A 25,769-nucleotide genomic window follows, 5' to 3' on the forward strand; every position below is an offset into this window, starting at 1 on the left:
TTGTCTCAGAAGAGTCTCTTTTTATCCATATGCCTTATTTGTTTAAAAAAACTATTTTATTAGCATATCAATTAGGAGTTGCATTGTGATGTTTCCATATATGTGTATAATGTATTTTGCTCATGTTTGCTCCATTTATTTTTCTTTCTCATCTTCCTCCCAGTTCAAAAACTTTCTTGCACTTTTTAAAAATGGACTTCAATATGATTGTACATAATGAAAATGAAGTTCAATGTCGTTTAATCATATTCATCCTTTCACCCTCTGATTTCTCCTACCCGGTAGCTCATAATCTCCCATTTATATCCAAGTACCTTTTAATTTCTAGATTGCACATGTGAGAGAAAACATATGGTATTTTCTTTCTGATTCTGCTTTATTTTACTTAATGTGAACATTTCCAGTTCCATCTATTTTCCTGTAACTAATATAATTAATTTCTTTATTCCTTATACATGTCACATTTCATTTTTCCTGTTCTTCTGTTTATGAACACCAAAACTAATTCCATAAATTGGCTATTATGAATAGTACAGCTAAAAACATGAATGTGCAAATATCTCCATTATATGCTCACTTTGACTCCACTCACTTTGACCCAGGAGCAGTAGAACAGGATCAAAGAGTAGCTTTAGTTTTCATTTTTTGAGGAAACTTCACATAGATTTCCACAGTGGCTTCACTAATTTACATTTCTACTAGTAGTTTATAAAAGTCCCCCCTACCACATCCTCTTTCCTTAATGATTTGCATTTCTTCTGTGGAGTTGAAAATCCAAACATTTATGATATATTTATTGATCACTTGTACTTCTTTTTAAAATGTTCAATGAATTTATCCATTTCATTAATTGCATTATTCTTTGGTGTTTAAGTTTTTAAAGAAGCAATTATTAGGTCATCTACATTAGACTCATGCAAATAAAAATATCAGAGTGAATCGTGTCCTAGAAGAAGCTCTGAATGAAAATAAATATTTTGTGTTCCTCAACATTTTCCTGTCACAACATGGAAAATTTTTGGTAAAGAGGTCTACAGTAGGTGAGTTACATCTTGATACATCTTGAGCTTGGACAGGAGAAATAAGGGGAAATTTTGGTTATACAGACATGTCTTCTGCTATTTGCTAGCTCTGAGACATTGACAATTTACATAACTTTTAGCCCATCTATAAAGCAAGCTAAGATGGCAAAACTCCCTCAAAAGGAAGGCATGAGACTTTGAAAGAATATAAGGTTTCTAGCAGAGTACAATCAGAATCTAAAGAGGTTCTACCAAGAGAATGTAAATCAAGAAATTACATTTCAAATATCACATTATCGTGTACTTTTTGTACAGTATTTTACTGGAGTACTTTTAGGATATGTCTAAAACTCAGAATATTCAGCTTCATCTAGATAAACAAAATAGATCAATAGACAACATAAAACAATAGGAAGAATTGTTTCTATTCTCCATTCATCCAATTATTATCATTTTGCCTGGTTGAGGATCAAACCTGGAGCTTTGCAAATACTAGGCAGTGAATTATTCTTTAGCCCTCTTATTTTGATGGAAGAATATAAGAAGAAAGTACTTTTCTTCAGTAAAATGACTTTAAGCTATTGGCTGGTTGCCTTTTTCACTGTTCAGTTGATTTTTGAGGCACCATTAAACTTAACAGCCCATGTTTTTATCAAGGAAAATAATCAGCAAGTGTATTAATTAGTGCATTGCTTACACTTTAACTGCAAATCTAATGATTTGTTGATTTTAAGTTAGATGTCTGTCTTCATTAAAGTCATTAATACTCTCAGTGAATTTGTATTTGAAATTCCATACGTATTTAGGAATCACACACATTTTGCTTTTTACTGTGGAACCCTGAGGCTATGAGCATTTCCTTACAGCAGACATCTACAATTACAAATGAAGCTCTTTAGGTATATTAACAAATGCCTCTACTTCACAATTGAAAATGGAAATGAAGCACAGAATTGTGCAAGGGGCAGAATCATCATCAAAACTCTATGAATATTAACTTCTTTCTGCTGCTGGTATTGCAAAAATAACTCCTACACCTGGTCTCAAATGAGCTCATCTGGTATCTGAGGCATGATTGGGATTGACATTCACTCTTCAGTTTTTGCAGAATTCCAATATATGTTGGACTTTTCTAGGACTCAATTTCCAGGGTATACCACTACTTACCTTTATTTATTTACTTACCATTATCCACTGATTCCCTTTATAACAAGAGCACAAAGTTTGAGTCTCTGAGCTTCAGACAAGGTCTTCTTCCAAATAAATTATTTTAGGGTTCTCAGAAGTGATATAACAGCAATGCTCACAGTATTGTTTCGAAGTCTACTATTCCTGTGGTCTTTCAGTCTATGGACCATTCTGTGATGGATCCAGGATTAAATTCTGTGAAGTCTCTGACCCTCTACAGACTGACTTCTGCAGAGCTTCTTATACTATACCTGACAGGAAAGCTCTTTTAGCTATTGTGACAAGTGTCTTCAGAGAAGTTTCTCATTGCAGAATTATCCAGATGTTTGTGGGGTGGGGATGGAGGAAAGAAATACCCTGTGCTTGGGACTGTGCTTCTTCTTACAATCATTTTATACTCATCTCTAACCCATCCCACACCTGGTACTTTTCTGTGGTGGAGGGAATTCTCTTCAACAACTACTCAAGCATCAGACACATCCGAAGATCCCATCCACAGTCTTTATTAAAGGTAGCATTGGCTCTACACAACTCAGGGGTTCTGCACAGGTCTGAATCTCGGTGCTCCTTAAAATTTCCCCAAAGCGCAAATACATCCAGAATATGACAGGGCCTCACTAACAGAGTTAGAGATCAGTCTAACAGGTCACAACGCATCAACATGATTTGTTCCTGCTGGCTTTTGTTACTAATTGTAACAAAAGGTAGAACCAGCCCATATATGCAATTTACACTGTCCAAAGTCAGTGTCTCATTCAGTTCAGGCTTCAGTTACAAAAGTACTGTGAATTGTGTAGCTTGCGAGCAATAGGAATGTATTTTTCACATATCTGGAGGCTGAGAGGGTGAGACCAGAGTGCCAGTACAGTTAGGTCTTACTGTGGAACTGCAGCCTGCTGGTTTTTTATTGTATCCCCACATGGTAGACAGAAGGTGTAAGTGAACTCTGGGTCTCTTTAACAAAAGCACTAATCCTATTTGTGATAGATCCATCATCATTATCAAATAACCCCAAAGCCCCCATCTCCTAATGCCATCCCTTCATGGGTGAGGCTTTGGACACATTAACTGTAGGGGAACAAAAACCCTCAACTCATGAGATCCAGTCACAATTTACCTGTCTGCATCCCTAATTCTTTCCCTTACAGACTCACCATACAACATTCCATTCTTCCTGCCTCCATTATCTTTTGCATAACCCATTTCTTTCTTTTTGGACTGGTTTAAAAATACCTCTCTTTCACAAAACCTCAGATTTCTCATGTTCATGTCTTTATACATTCTCTTTGGGGCTGACACCAAAATCACAGCAACTATTTTTCTCTATGTTACATGCATTGGTGCTGGCCTGAAGGATTATGATTGCATGCATGTGTGTGAGTGTATGTATGTGTGCTCTTTTACCCAGACAAGACTTAGCATGATATACTCTATTGTTTTTGTTTTTGGTCAGTTGTGGGGCCTGAACTCTGGGCCTGGGCACTGTCCCTCAGCTCTTCAGCTCAAGGCTAGTTCCCTACCACTTGAGCCACAGCACCACTTCAAACAGCTTTTTTCTGCTTATATGGTGCTGAGGAATTGAACCCAGGGCCTCATGCATGGGAGACAAGCACTCTACCACTGAGCCACCTTCCCAGCCCTTTATTTGTTTCTTTAATTGTATTAAAAAAATTCCTACCTGTCTAAAAAATTCCTGCCATGTCTAAAGCTGTAGAGGATGCAAAAATGGTAGTGATGCATTCATACCTTAAAGAGTTCTTAATTTTATTGAAAAGACAAAGGATATAACAAGAAATAATTTGCCTACTAGTAAATGCTGAAATCTTGGCATACGCAGGTATTGTTTTCACACTCAGAAAAGAGTGATATATGTTTAGCTAAAGTGAAATAGAACTTGATATGATATTTGTGACTAGCCTCAAACATCTAATGAAAATGAAACCCAACCTACCAGAACTTATGGAAAACAGAAACAGCAGTGCTAGGAGGAAAGTTTATAGTTACATATGTTATATCAAACATACATTTAAAAAGAGAGATCTCAAATAAATAATCTATAAGAACTAATCAAACCAAAAATTCTCAGACAGAAAGAAATAATAGAGATTAGGACAGGAAAAAAGACACTAAAAACTGTACAAGAATTCACTGAAATAAAAACTTGGCTCTTTGGCCAGGCACCAGTGGCTCACACCTGTAATCCTACCTAATCAGGAGGCTGAGATCTGAGGATCGCAGTTCAAAACCAGCCGGGGCAGGAAAAGCGTTGAAATTCTTATCTCCAATAAACCACCAGAAAACCGGAAGTAGTGCTGTGGCTCAAGTGGTAGAGTGCTAGCCTTGAGCTGAAGAGCTGAGGGACAGTGCCTAGGCCCAGAGTTCAAGCCCCATGACCACCACCACCAACAACAACAACAACAAAAACTAGGCTCTTTGAAAAAAATAATAAAGATTGATAAACCTTGAACCAGTATGACTAAAAGATGAAGAAAAAGATTTAAATAGAATTAGAGATGAAAATGGGGATATCACAAAATATATTTTAAAAATCTAGAAGATCACAAGAGAATACTCTGAAAACTTTTATTCAAATAAATTAAAAAAATCTAGATCATGTTAATATATTTCCGGGTGCATAAGATCTAACAAATTGAAATAAGAGTCTATAAGCAATTTAAATACAGGTAACAAGCAATGACATTGAGATCATAGTAAAAACTCCCCAACAAAATGTGTCTAGGATTTGACAGGCTCACTGCTCAATTCTACAGTCCTTTTAAGAAGCATAACACCATTACTCCTCAAACTCTTCTATTACATAGGAAGAGAAGGAACACTATCAAACTCATGCCGCGAATCTAATACAACATTCCAAAACTGGATAAGGACACAATAACAAAAATTATAGACCAATCTCTTTAATAAACATAGATGAAAACATCTTCAATAAAATACTTCTAAACCAAATTCATCAATGTAAAGATTCTCCTCTAGATTAAGTTGCATTTATTCAAGTTATTCAAGGATGATTCAATGTATGTAAGTAAAAAATGTAATTCAGCAAGTAAATGGAATCAAGGACAAAATCATATGTTCATCTCAATTGGTGCAGAATAATATTCAACATTTTTATTATAAAACCTCCAAAGAAAGTAAGAATAGAAGGAACCTCAACATAATAAAGTCTACATATGCAAATCTAAGACCAGCATCATACTAAGCAGGAAAAAACTGAAACAGTTTCCTCCAAAATCAGTAATGAGTCAAGGGTACTCACTCCAATTCAATACAGTAACAAGAAGTCTAGAAAAAGCAATAGGGCAAAAAAAAGAGAATTGAGAAGAAAGAAATCAAGTTATCCTATTTGTATATGATATGATCCTATATCTAGTGTATCTTAAAAATTTCTCCAAAACATTCGTTGTTCTGATAATATAGCAGGATATAAAATTAGCATACAAATGAGGGTAAGTAAGCTCAAATTATTATATTTACATGTATTAAAAACTTGCTGAAATAATTTTCAGAGGAGGCAGAGTGATGAAGGGAATGTTAACTGATCAGGATACATAATAAATAAATAGGTATAGGTATAAATGAAGTCGCCTACTAATAATAAAGTGATGAGTGTTGAGGCATATTTTTTAAAGTACAGTGGTTATATTTTACAAGAAATAGTGTACATGAATGGTTTTAGAAGATTTGGCCCTAAAACTGGAAATAGCCTAGAAGTCTTTCAATGAGTGAATAATAGCACATTCATTCTATGGAATACTACTCACTAGTAAAAATAAAATAACTGTTGATACATATGGCAACTCGATAAATCTCCAGAGAATGGTGATGAATGAGGAAAAGCCAGTTGCAGCTGCATACCAGTGGTTCATGCCTCTGATCCTAGCTATTCAAAAAGCAGAGATCAGTTAGTATTTTGTGGTTACCTTGGGCAAAAGAATCACAAAACCCCATCTCAACCAGTAGCTGATTGATGTCTTCCTAACTATAATGGAAAGTGTAAATAGGAAGATCATGGTCCAGGGCAGCTTGGGAAGAAACTAAGACTCTCTCTCAATGAAAGCCAGAGCAAAAAGGGATAGAGGCATGGCTCAAGTAGTAGAAAGCCTGCTTAGAAAGCATGCAGTCTTGTGTTCAAACTGCAGTACCGGTTTAAAAAAAAATCCAGAATAACCAATCCCAAAAGTTACATAGTATATAATTCCACTCATGTAACATTATGGAAATAACAAAAATTTAAAAAGAAGCCAGATTATTTATTTTTAAGTGTTTAGAGCATGGCCAGGAAAGATATAGGTATGATAAAAAAATATAAATCCTTGTAGCAATAGAACTGTTTTCTTCAGTATCTTGACTGGTGAGAGAGAGAGAGACACTCAAGCCTGCACATGTAATAAAGTTGTATAGAACTAAATTCATGCACACAAATATTCATGGTGTATAAATGCAAATGGGAATTCTTACTAAGATCTATGGATTGTACCAATGTAAATATCCCTATTCTAATACTATACCTACCTTCTTGTTACTCTAAGAGCATTATGCTTTTGTTTTTATCTTCAAGTAGTTGCACAAAGGAGTTGCCATTTAACAAAGTAGTTTATGAATACAATATATCTTGATCAATGCCACCTATTTCAACAATCTCAATCCTCCCTTCCCAACCTCTCTCTCCCCTCACTCTTCTTAATTTTGTATGCCATATATTGGATTCTTGACAGCATAAATGCCTTAAATAATGATATGCCTAAGATTTATCTGCAGTTATGAGAAATACAGCTTTTTAGACTCACACTTAGCGATTCACATTCATTTGGGGTTTCATGGAGTTCTGAGATTTTTACATCTCAATTAACAATGTAGCTGACTCATAATCTACCTGGAATCAGAAATCAGAGTCAACTAGCAAGCTTATTAAAAATACACATTCTTTTGCTTTGTTAACACCAGAGTCTATTTTAACTTGATTTGGGTGACTCAATGAACTTTTTAGGAAGAAATTTCAGTATATAGGTCTGGGTCATGTTCTTCTATGGTTGGGGGTAGAGAGAGTAAAGGGACTTGTCAAAGTTTAAAACCTTTCTAGTTCTCCTCTTCCAATCACAACTCATCAGACAGAATTCTGCACAGGGAGATCAAAGCTCTTTTCCGAGGAGAAGTTGAAAGACTTTGCTGTTGTAATTCTGGGGCAGAGGTGCTTGGATATAAATGAGTCCTAACTGTGGGTTTGGGGGACCCTGCGATGTAGAAATGTAAACACAGATGTCGGGCCTTTCATCCCCACTGTGTAAACATACCAGCTGCCAGAGGAAGACGGAGAAACCCTTCGGAATTAGCTGCATTTTTTTGCCATCTAGAGCATAAAAATTGGCTTCACGCTTGAATTTCCACCAGCAACGCAAAGCAGTATTGACCAGAATAGGGCTGAACAATGAAACCAGACATCCCCTGGCTAAATGGCTCTTCTCTCTAGTATATGTCCAGTTCATCTCTACTCTAGCATATGTGGCTCTCCCAGAAGGAGAGACTGCAAAGTGTCTGCAGCTTGTGGCAAAAGCCATGGACTAATGGAGAAAGGCGCTTCCAAAATATAAACCACGAGTCTGATTGGGACTTACATTCTTTTTACTCTTCTTTTCTTTCCTTTTCTTTCCTTTCCTTTTCTTCTTTTCTTTTCTTTTCTTCCCCTACCACATTTCCTTTCTTCCTTCCTTCCTTCCTTCCTTCCTTCCTTCTTTCCTTCTTTCTTTTTCTTTCTTTCTTTTTGTCTTTCTGTATCTTCCTCCTACTCATCCTAGTCTCTCCCTCCACTTCCTCCCCCTCCTAGTCTCCCACTCCTCCTCCCACCCCTCCTCCCCCTCCTACCCCTCCTCCTCTCCTCCCTCCTTCCCCCTCCCCCTCTCCCTCCTCCTTCCCCTCCTCCTCCTCCTCCTTCTCCTTTTCTTCTTCTTCTTCTTCTTCTTCTTCTTCTTCTTCTTCTTCTTCTTCTTCTTCTTCTTCTTCTTCTTCTTTCTTCTTCTGTTGGGACTCAAGGCCTCATACTTGACAGGCTGTCACTCTACCTCTTAAGACCCATCTCCAATCCCAGAAATTTATACCCTTGATTGACCCAGATTTAGGACAAAATAGAAGAATCAAGGTCACGTGAGTTTTTGTGAGAAAAACCGAACAGTTTCCAGTATAAGAGGATATGATTGCTCCAGTACATGAGTATTTGAAGGGCCGAAACTTGTTTAGCCACACCCAAACCACATCAGACTGTCTCTCACACTATTAAATAACTTTTTTAAAGAAAAATGGAAACCATGAAAGGAACCATTTCTCAAAAGTAAATTAAATGTGCAAAAAAGTATAATGGGAAATGCATTTCTAAACAAAACACTTCAATCCATGGAGAAATGTGTCTTCAATTACATCTTGAGCTAGCATGCCAACTTGCATATGTGTTTAAGTCTTGTTTCTGCAGAACTGCAGTTCTGAAAAACCTAACAGTTGTAGCAGAAATATACCAGGAATATCTTCTCATTGGAGCATGGATTTTTGTGTGAAAATATTATGGTAGTTTAATATCTTCTGGTAATGGATATACTAGTTGTTATATTATTTATATTATTCATCAGCTCAAAATGAGAAAAATGATTAAAATATTACCAACTAAGCCTCTTGTGTGAATTTATTAGACAGAGACTAAATCAGAAGACACTAGTTCAAACACAGTCTGTGGCTATCTCTTTAAAAATGGTTCATCCAAGTGTTATACAGGATTATCATCATGGGCTTTTCAAACAGTGCTTTTGTTAAGTATGTCTCAACCAACTTCATTACTTGTCATAGCCAATCAAGTCAGGGTAAATGTCTCATAGATAGTAACTAAAAAATTTGTCCTGCCAGCATTTAGCTTTTACAGTATTGTTTGCAGTAGCCCAGACAAAAATTATAAGTGAAATGAAATCAGCATAGACAGCACAAATAGATGAGTTCAGGTTTGCTTATTAGTTCAAAAGATTACAAATAATCCATTTGTAAACACTTGTTTTATGTAGGAGTTCCAGGGAATGTATTGCTACTGTCTCATGCTTATTTCTACAACTTATATACTTATCTATCTGTGTATATATTTGATTTGTATGTGTTTATGTATCTAAGATAATACTGCAAACAAAGTGCACACACACACACACACACACACCAGAATATTTCACCTCAATATTTCCGATTTACCATAAAACAACCTGGCCACTAGTGCCATCTGTGGGTGCAATAAGAGTTGACTTTCTTTTATTAAAGCTATGGACATTTGGTCAGTTGAGCAAGTGGTGTGGCTTATATAATTCTTCATGTGACAAAAATGGTAGATACATACACAGTGACTTCCTTCCTGTATTAACTGTTCATGCTAGTCTCTCATCCATTGTATGCTGCATTCAGACAACTTTGCTTTATTTCTTTTAGTTTCCCCAAAATGATACTTTTCCCTGTAGTCAAGAGATGTTACTAGTCATGTACTATATGCTATGAATGGTGTTAAGCATCAGAGTAACATACAAAAGTCCCTGTCTTCTGTACATAGCTTTTGACCTTTTCTGCTTGTCTTAGACATATACTAGTTATTGCAAATAAGGGAAACAATGGGACCTGTGTTTCTTTGGGCCTGACTATATAAGCAAAATGAACTCCAAGTTAGGGACATAGGACAGGGACATAATGTACTGATAATGTACTATGTGATTTTTTGTTTCTTTTGTATGTTCTTCCCCCATGGTATAACCCCTGTTTTCACTGTATTTGATTCCAGTGCCCTGCATCTTGTATATACATTTTTCTAATTTGAGGAAGAGAAGGGAAATAACAACATGCTGAAATAAGGATACAGGTTGATGTATTGTAACAATGAGATGTACAAAAAAACTATGTTGAAAAGGAACTTTACAACTTCATAACTTCAGAGGGGTGTGAGGAAGGGAGGAGGAGTTGGAAAGGAGGGGAGGGAAGGGATGGTAGGGGAAAAAATAAAGGAGGGGGTAACAATGTCGATAGGAAATACACTCATTACCTTACTTGTGTAACTATAACCCCTTTGTACAGTATCTTTACAATAAAAAATGTATATTAAAAAGTCCCTGTCTTGTTGGATCATGCATTCTAGTTGAGGAAAGAGAAAAAAATACATAAACGAATGAGCAGTACTTGTGTGCCACAATCAGGGCCGGGGGGGGGGAGCTGGAGGGAAGTGAGTACCACTGAAACTGCTGGAAGGAAAGGCTAAATTTCTAGGGAATGTTTGAGCAAAGGAGTTGAGCAAGTGAGCCATGTAGATATCGTGTAGAAGAATATACCAGACAAGAAGAAACAGTTAGCCTAACACCATGAAAAAGTGGCATGCATGCCCTGTTCAAAAAGATCAAGAAGGCTAGGGAAGAGTAATGGGAAGAGATTTGTTCAGCAGCAAGGGTTGGTGTAGGTCATGTGACCCACCATAGGAAAACAGATTTTCTTTGATATAGAAAACCACAAAAGGGGAGGAGGGTAAAATAGGGAAGGACAGAAAAGTGGTCATGTTAAAAATCAGGATAATACGGTGAGTAGCAATACAAGGCATCAACACGGTAGGCAGCATAGGCACTTTTATTGAAAGTAGCACCAAAAGGATTTACTAATGGTATGTGGGAACTGGAGATGGGAAGTCAGGGAGAGGCCATAGTCTTCTGCCTGAGCACCAAGAAGGATGTAATTGTCACTAACTGAGAAAGGGACAGGTTGACATGGCAGGACTGAAGAGGGTGCAGATATAAAGAGATTTAGACAGGCTTAAGTGAGATGCATAACAAGCAAAAATACCACAAAGGCAGGTGTTTATTCAGAGCATCTCCCAGAGGATAGAAAGAAAGCAGAGACAGAATGTAGGCACCATCAGCATGCAACATGGTTTAAAGAGGGGAAAGCTAAAATGATATGAAAAGAAGCAGTGTTGATGGAAAAGAGAAGAGCTTTGGAAAAGTGCGGTGTGGTGCATGGAACTGAAAACTCTGCACCCGCTCTGAGACAACCTGCTGGTTTTGCCCCAAACTATTCTCTGTGAATTTTGTCTTTCTTTATTTAGGGTTCTTTGTTCTTTTGTTTTGTTTGTTTTAATTTTGGTGTGTGTGTGTGTGTGTGTGTGTGTGTGTGTGTGTGTGTGTGTTACTTTGAATCCAGAGCCTTCTATAGGTTAGGTAAGTGTTCTACTCCATACTTTTTTAAATTTTGAAATAGTCCTGTTAAGGTCCCCAAGCTTCCCTGGATTTTGGAATCCTCTTGAATCTACCTCCATGTGCCACCACATGGCCCAAATTATTTATTTTTATCATGCTTATTTTAGCCATTAATCTACCTGTCATTGATTTTTGTGTATGAGGATGGGTAGGCATCCAATTTCATTTGTCAATATGGAAAATGAATGCCTAGCACTATTTATTGGATTATTCATAATTACTGCATTTATTTGCAGTGCCCCAATTTCCATATAAGTGGATCTATTTCTTCCCTTGGTTCTCATCCACTAATCTATTTGTCTATCTATGGTTGATACCACAAAACATTGTGTGTGTTTGTGTGTGTGTATGCATGTGTACATACATATTCATGCATCCATATGTGTGCTCGTGTATTTAAGGATATGTCTCTTCCTAAATCACATCTGTTCCTCAACAGTGTCTTGGCTACCCTTGGACTTTGTTTTTATGATATTCAGAACTTGTTTATTAAATTCTACAAAGCAGAAGCAAGGTTCTGCATTTGGTTAAAACTTCCCTGAACTAGAAATAACAGACTTGGTGATTGTTTTATACCCCATTTTACACCTCCAAACAAAATGGAACTCAATTTGATCAGCTGTTCTTGAACACTTTTAGCCATCTTTTTGCATAAAAATTAGTTTGTTAAAACCTATTTACTTGAAAGTATTGTATTTACTTGAAAGTGTTATTTTTAAATTAAATATTATATGTTTATCTGATCTGAGGAAGGGAAGGGGAATAACAAAATAGTGAGGCAAAGGACAAAGGGTGAACCAATGCAACAATGATACTCACAAGACTTTACAACTTGGGGGAAAGTGAGTGGGGGGGAGGGAGGAGGGAAAGTGGGAGAAAAAGAGTTAGAGGGTAACAATGTTCAACAAGAAATGTAGTCATTACCTTACTTGGGTGCCTGAATTCCCTCTGTACATCACCCTTACAATATTAAAAAAAAAACTAACCACAAAATAAGAAAAAAATAAAAATATTTATTAAAAATTAAATATGTACTATTGTTTATTTATATTGTTTATATATAAATTTTATTAATTTCAAATGTGTACTTATCAGATTTTTTAATTTTCAAATTTTCTATGGGGAAATTGCATAGTTTTTTTCAAACCACTTCCATTACTTGCTCTCCAATTATGCTTTCTTAAAATATACTTTTTATAACATTTTTACACACACAGAAAAACTGAGTGGACAAAACAGACACTTTGAACACACTTTCTGTCTGTCCATGTTCATTGCCTTCCCATTAACCATTTCTTCACTAGAATGGTTCATTTGTTACAGATAATGAATGTAATTAGCACATCATTACTCCCCTGAGTCCATAGTCAACATTTGGATCCACTCTTGATAGTACACATGGTATAGAATTAAACATAGGTATAACAATGTACATCCAGCACTGTGCTTGTCATAGTTACACAGATTTAATTTTTTTCTATATTTCACCTGTTCTTTCCTTACTCCCTAATCAAAAGAAATCAGGAATTGTCATATTGTCTCCATTCATTTACAAAGTCATGTAGTTGGAATTAAAAACATTGCAGACTTCAGATTGGCTTCTCTCACTCAATAATGTACACTCAATAATGTACATGTCTTTTCTTAGTTTCTTCTGAACAATGAATAACATTCAATTACTTGGATGTACCAGTTTCTCCAGTCAGAAACTGAAGAGTAACTGATTGCATGTGATCGAGAACATCTTTTCTTAGACTCATTAGCTATGTGTATGTTGTCTTCGGTGAGGTCTATGGTCTCATTTGCAGTCAAGTTGTTTTCTTCTTGCTGAGTTTGGTGAGTTGTTTATCTTGAAAACCAGTTCTTTTGTAAATGTTTTCTCCAGACTGTCATAGATCTTTTCATTCCCTTGGCAATATCTTTCAAAGAGTAAACAATTTTACTTTTAGTAAAGCTTGGCTTGTCAATACTTTCCTTTGTAGATCATGCCTTTGTGTTGTATCTCCAAGGTCATTGCCAGTATCTCTCAAGATCTTCTAGATTTTCTTCTGCTATCTTACAAGAATTTTATAGTTTTTCATTTTGTATGTAGTCTGTGGTCTATTTTGAGTTAGAGACATGCTCATATTTTTACATGACTCACAGTTGTTCTACCATTTGTTGGAAACTATTTTTGATCCATTTGTATTGCTTTTGCTCTTTTGTCAGTTAGTTCTCATTATGTGGTCAACCTTTTGATTGTATACTCTATATGTTGATTTGTTTTGATTCAGTACCCAGAATACTATGTTTTTATACTAATTCTTGAAGTAGATTAATGTCAGGCTCACAGTTTTCTTCTTTTGTAATATCATGTTTGTAATTCTGGTTCTTTCACCTTTTAACATAAACTTCATTTAAAATCAACTTACTGATATTCATAAAAATGTTGACTGGAATCAGATTAAATCTATATGGAAAGTTTGGAAGAAATGACACCCTGACAATATAGATTATTTCTACCTATGAATCTCAACTATTTTTATTTAGTTCTTTGATTTCTTTCATCAGAATTTTGAAGTATCCTCCTAAATATCTTACATATGTTTTATTACACTATTATGTAGGTATTTTAATTTAATTATCTTGATAATTGTTAGAAATATTATCTCCTAATTGTTAATAGCATTATACTTACACTTTCCTCCCTTACTTTCCTAGCAGTTTGTCAAAGTACTCACTCAGGACCAACATTTGAACTATTGATTATCTTTATCATATGTTTGCTTAGTGTTTTATTAATTAATATTATAGTAGTTTAACTTCTGTCATAAAAGAAGCACTGAATTAATTTCAGGTCTCTTTAAAAAACCTGTTATTTTATCTTTGAAGTAACCTACATTTGTAATATAAGCAAATTTCCATACATGCACACGGCGTGCTATGAAAAAATTTAAAGACTAGGAATGTTCCAGCAGTACTCTTTTAGCTGCAGAACCACACATTTTGATGATGGAATTTTTATTAATTATCGTTCATTTCGTGTGTGTGTGTGTGTGTGTGTGTGTGTGTGTGTGTGTGTGTGTGTGAATTCTAGTTCCTTTCTTTTTTGCTTTCTTGCTTGCTTTTTCTTTTTTTGCCTGTCCTGGGGCTTGAACTCTGGGGCCTGGGCACTGTCCCTGAGCTAAATTTGCTCAAGGCTAGCACTCTACCACTTGAGCCACAGTGTTACTTCTGGCTTTTTCCCTGTTTAATTAGAGATAAGGGTTTCACGGACTTTCCTACCCAGGCTGACTTCAAACCATGATCATCTGCTTGATAAGAAATGCACTCATTACCTGGCCCATGTAATTGTAACCCCTCTGTATGGTATTTTCACAATTTTAAAAAAACATGATCATCTGATCTTAGCCTCCTGAGTAGCTTGGATTACAGGCATGAGCCACTGGTGCTTGGCTTCTACTTGATTTCTAATATCAGATTCAATCTAATAAAATTGCTGTATTTGTAGATCAAAACTTATTGAAAGTCAGAAATTATATCATTAAATTTAATTAGATGCATTGTGCTCATAACTTGAATGTTGAATTATAAGTGAAACTACTTAAAGGTAATAAAGATAGAATTTAAAAAACTAATGTCTAATTTTTAGTATGTTTTTCATTTATCCACTCTTCAGGCAGAAGCATGTTTTTTTATTTCCCAAGTATATGAGTTTGCTTCAGTTCCCCTTCTGTAACTGATTTCTGTAATTTAGATGAAAAATTGGTGAAATTTTTAACTACTCTATCTTTAATTGCTAGAAATTCCTGTCAAATTGATTAGGTCACATTTTACAGTTTACACATTCCAAATACAGTTTTTAGTTTTGTCCTATTTCTTGTGACCAAGCAATCAGTTATTTAAATAATTTCAAGAGATGAAGCTTGTAGGTATCTGAATATACTGTATTTTCAATCTGTTGGCTTTTCCCCACCATGCCTTGTTTCTTTGAGTATTATATATTATGGATTAAAGTTGAAGAGATGAAGCTTGTAGGGATCTGAATATACTGTATTTTCAATCTGTTGGCTTTTACCCACCATGCCTTGTTTCTTTGAGTATTATATATTATGGATTAAAGGTGAAGTTTCCCAAACGGGATTTGTGTTTGTACCTGCTAGGAATCTGTGAGCAAAAATTCTTTCAGCAAATACCTTATCTTCAGGGTTTGTTTGTTTCTTTGTATCAACTAAATTGTGGCATTCAGAATTTGGAGTCAGGCTTTAGATGATTATTTCTCAAGGGATTCTTTGTCTCTTTCTACTTAGAGCTAAGATTATTTGCTTGTACTCTCTAGAAAAAACACAGAGATGTGATATGCTTATTTTGTGAGTATATGCGTTACATTATGAGTATACCTTTGTTATTCCTGATGATTCCTCATGATTGACATTTTATAGAAACCTACACTGAATTGTTCTCTGTCCCCTATTCTCTGTGAGTCATGGAGACAGAAGCTTAAGTACAGTTTGGCAAATGCAGTTAGAGCAAACATTAGATTCCATATTCTAGTTTTCTCTCCTAGTTTCTGCTTTTCTCTAGTATGAGGGGGGGACTAACTTTCTTAGTTGTTCCTACATTAAAGAATACAAAAATTTAAAACGAACTATACATTTATGATTGTTTTGGGTGAGTGGGTTGCTGGAAATTTCTGCTAGAAAAGGTGGTTTTCTTCTATTCGTTCTGTTGGTTTTAGTTTATATGGTTTCTGCTCAGAAGGTTCCCTAAGTGCCCTTTCCCTTGTGCTCCTGGAGTACTCAGGCTACACTATTAGCATGATAAATACTCTTAGCATTTGTCATGTGACATTACAATTCCTACTTTGTGGATATTTTTGGCACACTGAAAGTTTTGAGAGGGCAAGTGTCATAATTTGTCATGTTACCCATTATCTCTCCAGTGATAGCATGTTAATTAACTCCTTTCTTCCACCTGTCTTACCTGTGTGTAAATGGTTCTTGGATGTTTCCTGTTTTTCTAGAAGGAACTCCATCATTTTAGCCTGATTAAGTTTTTAGAATGGTTTGGTCTCATGCTGGCATAACAGAAAATATGGTAACAAAAATATGGTACATATGTATGCTTACTATCTACTTCTATAATCAACAATTTACCTGGAAATTCAGTATAATTACTTCTTAAATAATTTTCAGAGGGTCTTTGAAATATATTATACATATTGGGGTAATTGGTTAAATAACTAAAGCTTTAATGATATCATCAAATGTCAGTGGAATATAGAGAAAATCAAAGAGTGTTTTACTTGTTAAATTCCAACTAAATGTGTAACAGATAATTCAGAATCCATGTCCCCAAGCAAGGATGGTGGTTTTACTTCCTTGTGGCCAACTGTGTATGGAGAAACCTACAATCATCATCTTCACTGGCTATGAGCCAGGCTGGCTACCATTTCTTTCTCTCTGTTCATCTTTCTTTTTGAGGGCTCCTACCTCCTTCAGAGTCATCTAAGTACAAGAGATTTTTAGTAAAGCCTCACAGTCAGTTCATTCATCCTCTAGTGAATACTATTTTCAAAGGACTAAAGACCAGAATGTTCTGATTAAACACTTAATTAGCCATAATAAAAAATATTGCCAGTTTTAAATAATTGATTCACTCATTAGTTTAATATGCTAATGACAGAGCCCTGAGAACAGGAAATGGAATAAAATTTACCCTCTGAGAAAATGGGTTGAAATTAGATTTTTACACTAAGATTTCTCAGAGTAAATGAACAAGCTTGCAATAGACAGGAGCTATCCAACTAGTATTGTATTCATTGCTTGGCTAACCTTTTTTTTTTTTTTGCAAATGAGTGCACTGAAGCTTAGCCTTTCCTGTTCTTTGTTCTTTACTTTGGAAACTGCCATCGATCATATGGCACAATTCAAACAGCCCAAAGTTGGAGCCAGGTAGTCTGTTTCAAATCCCCACTGCCACTTTCCAATTGTCTTAAGAGTCTTCCAAAACTTTACTTAATACTCTGTTTCTAGGAAGACTGCAGTTGTGTTTCAATATTTTATCCCTGAGAGCATCTTCTATGGTAACTACTGAGGACTTGACACTCAGTGTATGCTTACTGAATTAGTTGAAGAAAGAAAGAAAGAAAGAGAGAGAGAGAGAGGCTGGCATTAGGTTATATATACCTTAAGTCTCCTCCAATTCTAAAATCCCATGATTCCCTTTGCTGTTTGCATTTTTGTACTTTTTCCCCAAATTTCTAGGCAAAGTGACATCTGGGTCTACACATCAATGATGTTTGAAGGTTAATAGATCTATCTATCTATCTATCTATCTATCTATCTATCTACTAATTTTATCCTTGATGTGGAACCAAATGTGGCCTACTTGTAGAAAATTACTTCTTAATTATTGCTTATCACCTAAAATATATAAGAAAACTTTTAGAGTACTTACCTTTTTATTGCAAAGGTGATGTACAGAGAGGTTACAGTTGCATAAGTAAGGTAATAAGTGCATTTCTTTTCAAACAGTGTTACCCTCTCCCTTGTTTTTTCCCACTTTCCATCCTCTTTGACCCCCCTCCCTCCCCAAGTTGTAAAGTTCATTTCCTACATAACTTACTTTTTGTAGGTCATATTTTTTTACAGATCATGTTTTCTGTATATCTTATTCTTTCCTACCCTTCAGAAAAGTCATTAGGGACAGCAAAATGAAAGTGGAAAGGATAGTGCAAAGGTATCTATGTATTGACAATGCACAAAATATTGTTATATAAACAAAGCAAGATTCAGAAACTGGCCTAGAATATAATCTCATTTTTTAATTACAAGGGAAATGAAACACAGATGCCTATTCTGGTTATAGGGTAGGCAAGGCGTATAAGTTTGTGCAAACTTAGAGAAGAATATAATTGACCACTCAATAAACTATTAACATCTGCTTCCAGTGATGAAGTGTGGGTTCATGCTTGAGTTGGAGAATAAGGAGAAATAAAGACTATTGTTGCTATGAATAAATTCTCCAATTTTCATGTAAAATTAAAATAAATTAATATATAATATTTGTAAAATATAATAATATAGATAAGTCATCAAATGACATGACATTTTAAAAGTTTTGCCTTTAAAATCATTATATTCTAGTTGAAACAAATTATGTACATTAAAAATTGGCTAATAACCAAAAGATATAATCACAAATGAAATGTTGTTAATAACCAGACAATCAATGGCTACTGTGGGGATTCCAGAAAAAGAAAAGTTCTAGACAAAGGAAAGGAATCAAAACCTTGTAATTCTAGGAAGAATTTAAAAATTTTTTATTTTATTGTTAAGATGCCGTACAGAGGGGTTATTTACGCGAGTAAGTAATGAGTCCATTTCTTTTTGAGCATTGTTACCTTTTCCATTGTTATTCTTCCACTATCCCTTCCCTCCCCTACCTTCTAGGGAGAATTTTTAAAGGGGCAGAAAAAGGTTGAGAATCAGCTAAGGCCCTAACATTGAGTGCAAGTTATCAGCAGATATGGACTGTTGTTGTTGTTGTTGTTGTTGTTGTTGAACAATTCTGTAAGTCAGGTTCTGAATGCAGTGCTTCTTGGCCAAGGTTTCTCCTTCCATTTTTCTTCCCCATGTTTCCCCATCTCATCTCCAACTTTAAGTTACATAGTTCAGTTTTTACATAATGCACATTTAACATAATGAGTGTATTTGCTCACCTTTCCTCCCTCCATTCATATTATCCTTCCTTTGACCCCCACCCCCACCCCGAACATGTTTCTGCTTCTTGGTATTCATTTTGTTAGACAGCTCATTAGCTGTTCAGAGAGTTACATCATATACTTCGGGAAGGACCCTGAAGTATACCATCCTTTGGCCAGGTTGTTTGTGTATCAATCAAACCCTGTATGTTATATACCTATGTCTATATTTTAGATCTAGCTTCCACATATGAGAGAAAATGTGCCATTCATCTCTATAGCCTGACTTACTTCACTTGACATACTTTTTTCTAGCTCCATTCATCTTCCTGCAAATGACATGACATGGGCTATTTTTAATCTTTTTTAGTATGCTTGAACTACTATTTTTTTAAATTCCTTTAGCTGAAGGGCTTTTAAACCACAGAGCTTCTTCTTCCCAGATTTGAAGACTGGGAAGTTTAAAGTCAAGGCCTGGGTTCTGAGTTCAAGCCTTAGGACTGGCAAAAACAAACAAGTAACAACAAAATGATACTGTTGGCGCTACCAACAATCATCAAGATGCTTCTAGAAACAAGGAAATACATTTTACAAAAGAAGTCCTTGTTTTTCTTTTTATATTATTTGTATCAGTTGTGTGAAATATCACCTTATTTCAATCCACTCTCTCGGTAGATTCAGATAGTAATGGCATGATTGACAAGGTTTGTTCTTTTTCTTTCTTTATAGCAGTCGCTTAGGTTTTATGGTAGTGCAGCAGCATAGCTTGCAGGCTGATGTTAATTTGGTATGGCTAGTCTTGTTAGCATTTTTTAGTTTGGTGAAAGGGACAGTCCATGGAGTGTAGAGGCAAAGTACAAATAATAGAGTTTTCCAGAGTTTTCCTTCCATTGCTGTTGCCTCAATTTCACTTCAATAAGGTTGGACTCTGGACTGATGAGAGCAAAAACCTCACCCTCCTTCCAATTGGAAAGGCAGTATGCATGTATACAACCATCATGAAGATTATGTTGACAATGTATTTATATGTTTAAACTCATAAGATCACACACACACACACACACACACACACACACACACACACACAGCACTTATTTTATGTGAAAAATCTTGCCATTTTATCCTCAAGCTTGGGAAAATTGAAGGTACAAAGGCAAGCATGTTCTCAGTTCCACTCGGCGAGAGGCTTGAACTAACACCATGCCTGGAAAGCAAATGCAGTGACCTTTAAAGGAATCGAGGAGAAGCTATTTCCAGCACATTACTAAATGCTATATTTTAAAGGTTCTAACCTTATTTGCTACAAGTGTATAATACCAGGAAACCCTTGTGAAGAAAGGGTCTGCATTCATCACATGGCCCAAGTCACTTACAGAAGAGATGGAGAAAGTTATTACTTTCCAACTTGCAGACACCAAAGTTCAACCCAGCTCCTTTTGTGGTTTTGCTGCATTAAATAAGGTTCAGAGATCACTTGAAGAATTACAGGCTTCTTGACCTAACAAAAATCTAAAGTTTTCTGCAAATAACAACAGCTATATCATCATGCAGAGCCATTTATGACATGAGCGCACACACTGCACCTTTTACAGTCCATGCCAGCTGGCAAAAGTGACCCTGACAGGACAGTGACATTATATTTTATTTACTCTTCCAGTTGATTAATAGGAATAATTGATCTATGAGACCCATAGAACCAGCATCAAAGTAAGTAATGGGTAAGTGAAAGAGAATTACTTGCTGAAAGAAACCCTAAAATACGGTCATTGAAATTGAACTTAGACTCTACCATGAAGGATACGAGGTCTGCTTCCTTTGGACAAAAAAGGAAAGAAAGGAAAAACATACATGCTACATTGATAATTCTTATAATAGTGCTTCTCCTTTTTACCCTGCTTTACAAAACAATGACAGCTGGCCACATTTTTATATTCTTAACTACACTGTATTTAGTAAATGGAAAAATAAAGATTCTAGCAGATCAGCTGTAAAAAAAATCCTTTTCCCACCCCAGTTGCATAACCAGCATCTATGAAGGTGTAAGATGTAAGATTTATAAATTAGCCAAGCCAATGAAACACTATGTGGGGCCATCTGTGGTCAAGAATAGTCCCAGTTCACCTTTCTGCTGAAGTCAGGCAGTCAAAACAATAGTAAATTACCCTGGTTATCTAAGAGTTTGCTGGATTCTCTGATGGTTTGAGTAATTCTTAATTTTTTAATGGCAGGCTGGAAAATCATTTCCACCTATTTAGCATAGAATTGGTTATGGTATTTATTGGTTTCCCATACTTCAAAGCTGAAAGAATGACTCTGCAAACCAAATACAACTCTGTGGTACTTATGATATCATGTATTTTCAGGCTGGGGAGAGTTTTCTTAGGATTTTACCCAGGTCAGCAAACAATTGTGTGAGAGTCTTGAAATCTCTTATACACCAAAGCCTCGGGCAAAGAAACTAACAAATAAGTGCACTGAACAAAAAGCAAGGTCAAATAAGGAAAGGGAATCAAATAATTAAAGGTAGCATGCAAACTGTAATAAGAAATGAGCTCAGTTTCACAAATGAGGAGACAAACATACTAAGAAATTCATGTTATTAAATCAACAAGTCACTTAAACCTAGAGATCTTACCAATGGTTCTCTTGTGACTAAAACCACCATATCTCCAAAATGTCCTTGACTGAATTATAGGAAATATAAGGTCTGTCAGCAGGAGCTGACTTTTAACAGCATAATGAGCACACTAAAGAATGTTTTAGGCTGCTGCTGTTGATATTCTATAGTATGAAGCAGAAGACACATTGATTTTTCAGCACAGAGATCCCTGTATTACTGGAAGTCAAAAAGTGTTTCTGCAATATAATCCCTGCATCCTGAGACATGATAAAGTGAATGTGGTTAAGCTGAGGTCTGTGAAGTCCCTCATACTTCCCATCCTGAATCCTCATTGGTTGCCCAGGCAACCAAGGCCTGGCATCTTTGATGCTGTCCCACCCTTTGTTCTGCTATTATAATTAGAGAAAATTTCTTAGCTAAGATGGTTTTATTTAATACAAATCCAATAACGTTGAGCTTCTGTAATCCCACACCTATCTTATTGCTAGTATTTTTTTCTCCTGTATGTCTCCCTGCTTTGCTAAATAAGCTTTTGCTAAACTTCAAAAACACTTTTTAAATCCCCAGAAGCCAAGCACTGGTGGCTCATGCCTGTCTTCCTAGCTCCTCTGGAGGCTGAAGACTGAGGATCATGGTTCGAAGCAAGTCTGGGCAGAAAAAGCCCATGAGATTCTTTTCTCTAATCAACTACTCAGGAAAAGCTGGAAGTAATGCTTTGGCTCAAGTGGTAGAGCACTACCCTTGAGCACAAAGAGGTTCAGAGACCTAAGTTCAAACCCCAAGACCGGCAAAACAAAAATCCTCATAAAGCATAAGTAAATGCAATGGTAGGCAAGAGGACACAGGCATCAGACTTCTTACATTTTCCTTCGATAAAATCTTGCATTTTATTTGCTAAAGAAGTCTGAAATATGTAGTGTTCAGTAGAATTTGGAGTTCCTAAATCTTCAGTAGAAAGATACGTCCATTTAATTAACTTTAAACACGCTAGGTATTAACATTCAAGACGCAAGTTTTCCATTCTAGGTTTCTAGGGTGTGTCAGGCTGTCACTTGCACCATGTTGGCCTGCTATCTCTCTGTTCTCTGTTCTGCTATCCTCTCTAACAGCAATAGTTGTCTTCTAAGAACTATATGCCTGCCAAACAGTGCTCTAAACTCTAATGGGGAGGTCAGTTATTTACTCTTCCAAATAATCCTCTACAGTGAACGCTACTATTATTCCCACTTTTCCAGTGAAGGAACTGAAATACTGAGAGGCTGAAAGGTTTGCCAAGTTCCCACAGCCAACTAAATATCAATGTATCAATTCCGGAATAGTAGTCATGTCACAGAGTTCTGTGTAGGTGCAAGTATTCTTGGAGCATTGTACCACATAATATTAGCTATTCTATTTTCATTATTTTGAGTGCAATTTCCTACTGTTATTATCCTTTTTAGTAACTAGGATTTCATATGCTATCTTTAAGTTTCTGACTAACCTATTGTAAAAGTTAATTTTGCATGGCCAGCTCAACTGGGCCATGGTACCCAGGTCAACCATTGTTCTGGATGTTTTTATGAGGAATTTTTTTTGGATGAAATTAACATTTTAAAACATTGGTCTTGGAAAAAAAGCCAATTGGTCTCTCTAATATGAATGTGCCTCGTCCAATATTTTATACATATCTTAATAAAGCAAAGACTGACCTTCCTTGGGAAAGAAGAAATTCTGCCACCAGTTGGCATTTAGACTTGAACTACATTAGCCTTTTCTGGGTGTCTAGTTAGCCAACCCACTCTTCATATTTTAGACTTTCTGGTCATTATAATTACATGACTCAGTTCCTTTAAAACTCTCTGTCTCTCTGTTTCTCTCTCTCCCTCTGCCAGCCCCCCCCCCCAGATATCCAAACAAACGCATACCACTTTGGCTACACACATACACACACACACACACACACACACACACACACACACATGCACACATGCCCCACCTTGGCTATCTTACTAGCCTACACTAATTTCATCATTCTTCTTCCCCAACTTTCCTGTGGCTATGAAAGTTAGTTATACAATCACCTAGATTTTCCCAGGGCAATAGACCACCAAGGTCTAGTTAGCGTTTCCTCTTTTAAGGATTTAGTTTGCCCACAAAGAACCTCAGCTTGCATTTGAAACAAACACAGCAATGCCAACCACGTAACCAGATTGTTCAAAGATGTAACTCTTAGTGGAAGATCCTGGTCATCTGAAGAATTAGCCCACACAGTAAGAAGGAAGGCAATTCAGCCCCTCTGCCTTCTAACAGCTGAGTGCAGCCCACCCATGGCTGAAAACTAAAACATGATTGATTAAATACCATGCCAGAGATTTTATGCCTAATTATTAAGTTCCCTAAGGCTAATCTTTAAGAAAACAGTGAAAAAATTATATCAATAGCTTGCAAAAGATAACCCTCACATCATCAAAAGCAAGTGTAGCATTTCACCCAGTTCTGTTTGTTAATCTCCCTGGACGACTTCCTTTTCACACGTTAAAGACTTCTCATCTGATAGAATGATGTGTTATGTTATAAACAGCTGAGGGGAGGTTTAATGGAGTCACAGGTGAGTGGATTTCCTCACACTCACTTTGTCAGTATTATCACTTAAAAATAACATCAATAACAAAAGAGAAAAGCCAAAAAAGTAAAACCAACAAAAGTAAAAATAGAACAAAACTAACAAACAAAACAACGCCCTCCCCTGGAAAGCACAAGCATAAAACCAATACATTATGTTATGTTTCCCTTTCAGTTAAAGACCTCAGACTCTCAGCTAGAGTGCAATAGCTCAACATCAATGAGAAGATTTTTTTCTAAGAACTATGAAATAGGAGACTGTGGCTGAGAGGCTCACATGACTGAGTAATGATCCAAGTATTCTGCAAAGGAATCTACTTAATGAGCCTTAATGTCCCTGACAGCTCAAATGGCTCTGGGATAGAAGGAAAAAGAGTGTAGTCTCCATGTTGTCACCTTGGGTATGTTTTTCCAGAAATCTTAATCCACTAAGATATATTTGAGATACAACAATTAAAATATTCATCATGACTCAAGTGTTCTGGGTTTTTTTTTCTTTAGTTTTGTTTAAGTCAACAGAACCATGAAAAATGGCACTAGAGTTACTGTCCATATTTCTCTTGTGAAATATTTTTTGGATTCCAAATTCATTTTAGGAAAAAAAGTGCTCATCATGAACTAATATGCATTTGTAAGCCTAACACTGGTAGCTGACACCTATATATAATTATAGCTACACGTAAAGCTGATATTTGGAAGGTTGCAGTTCAAGGATAGTCCAGCAAAGAAAAAGATAAAGAAAGGGGGGAGGAAAGAAGGAGGGAAGAAGAGAGGGAAAGGAAAGGAAAATAAGAGAAAAATAGAAAGAAAGAAGGAAAGAAAGAAAGAAAGAGAGAGAGAAAGAGAGAGAGGGAGGAAGGGAGGGAAGGAGGGAGGGAGGGAGGAAAGAAGGAAGGAAGGAAGGAAGGAAGGAAGGAAGGAAGGAAGGAAGGAAGGAAGAAAGATTGAAAGGAAGAGAGAGAGGGAGGGAGAACAAAAGGAAGAAAGGTTTAGGAGACTCAACCAGTTGCTGGACTCAGCAGCCGGCACTTGTCATCAGAGCTCCATGGGAGGCTGAGATTACGGAGGATTGTGTCTATAAACCAGCCCAGGCAGTAAGGTCCATGAGACTATATCTCAGCAAAAGAAGCTAAATGGTATGTGCCAGCCTCTGAGCTATAGCACAAAGTGAAAAATGGGAGGAAAGCGGTACAGATGTGCACCCAGGTAGCAAGTGAGACCCACTCTAAAATATAATCAGTGCAAATGAAAGATGGAATCGTAGCCCAGAAGTAGAGCACCTGCCTAGCAAGTGTAAGGTCCTGAGTTCAAACCCTAGTACAATACTGTTAGTACTACTGCCACTACTACTACTAAAAAATACCTGATAGAAAAATAATTGTAAATTC

The sequence above is a fragment of the Dipodomys ordii genome, unplaced genomic scaffold (assembly GCF_000151885.1).
Source record: "Dipodomys ordii isolate 6190 unplaced genomic scaffold, Dord_2.0 Scaffold63, whole genome shotgun sequence".
In the NCBI taxonomy this organism is placed as follows: domain Eukaryota; kingdom Metazoa; phylum Chordata; class Mammalia; order Rodentia; family Heteromyidae; genus Dipodomys; species Dipodomys ordii.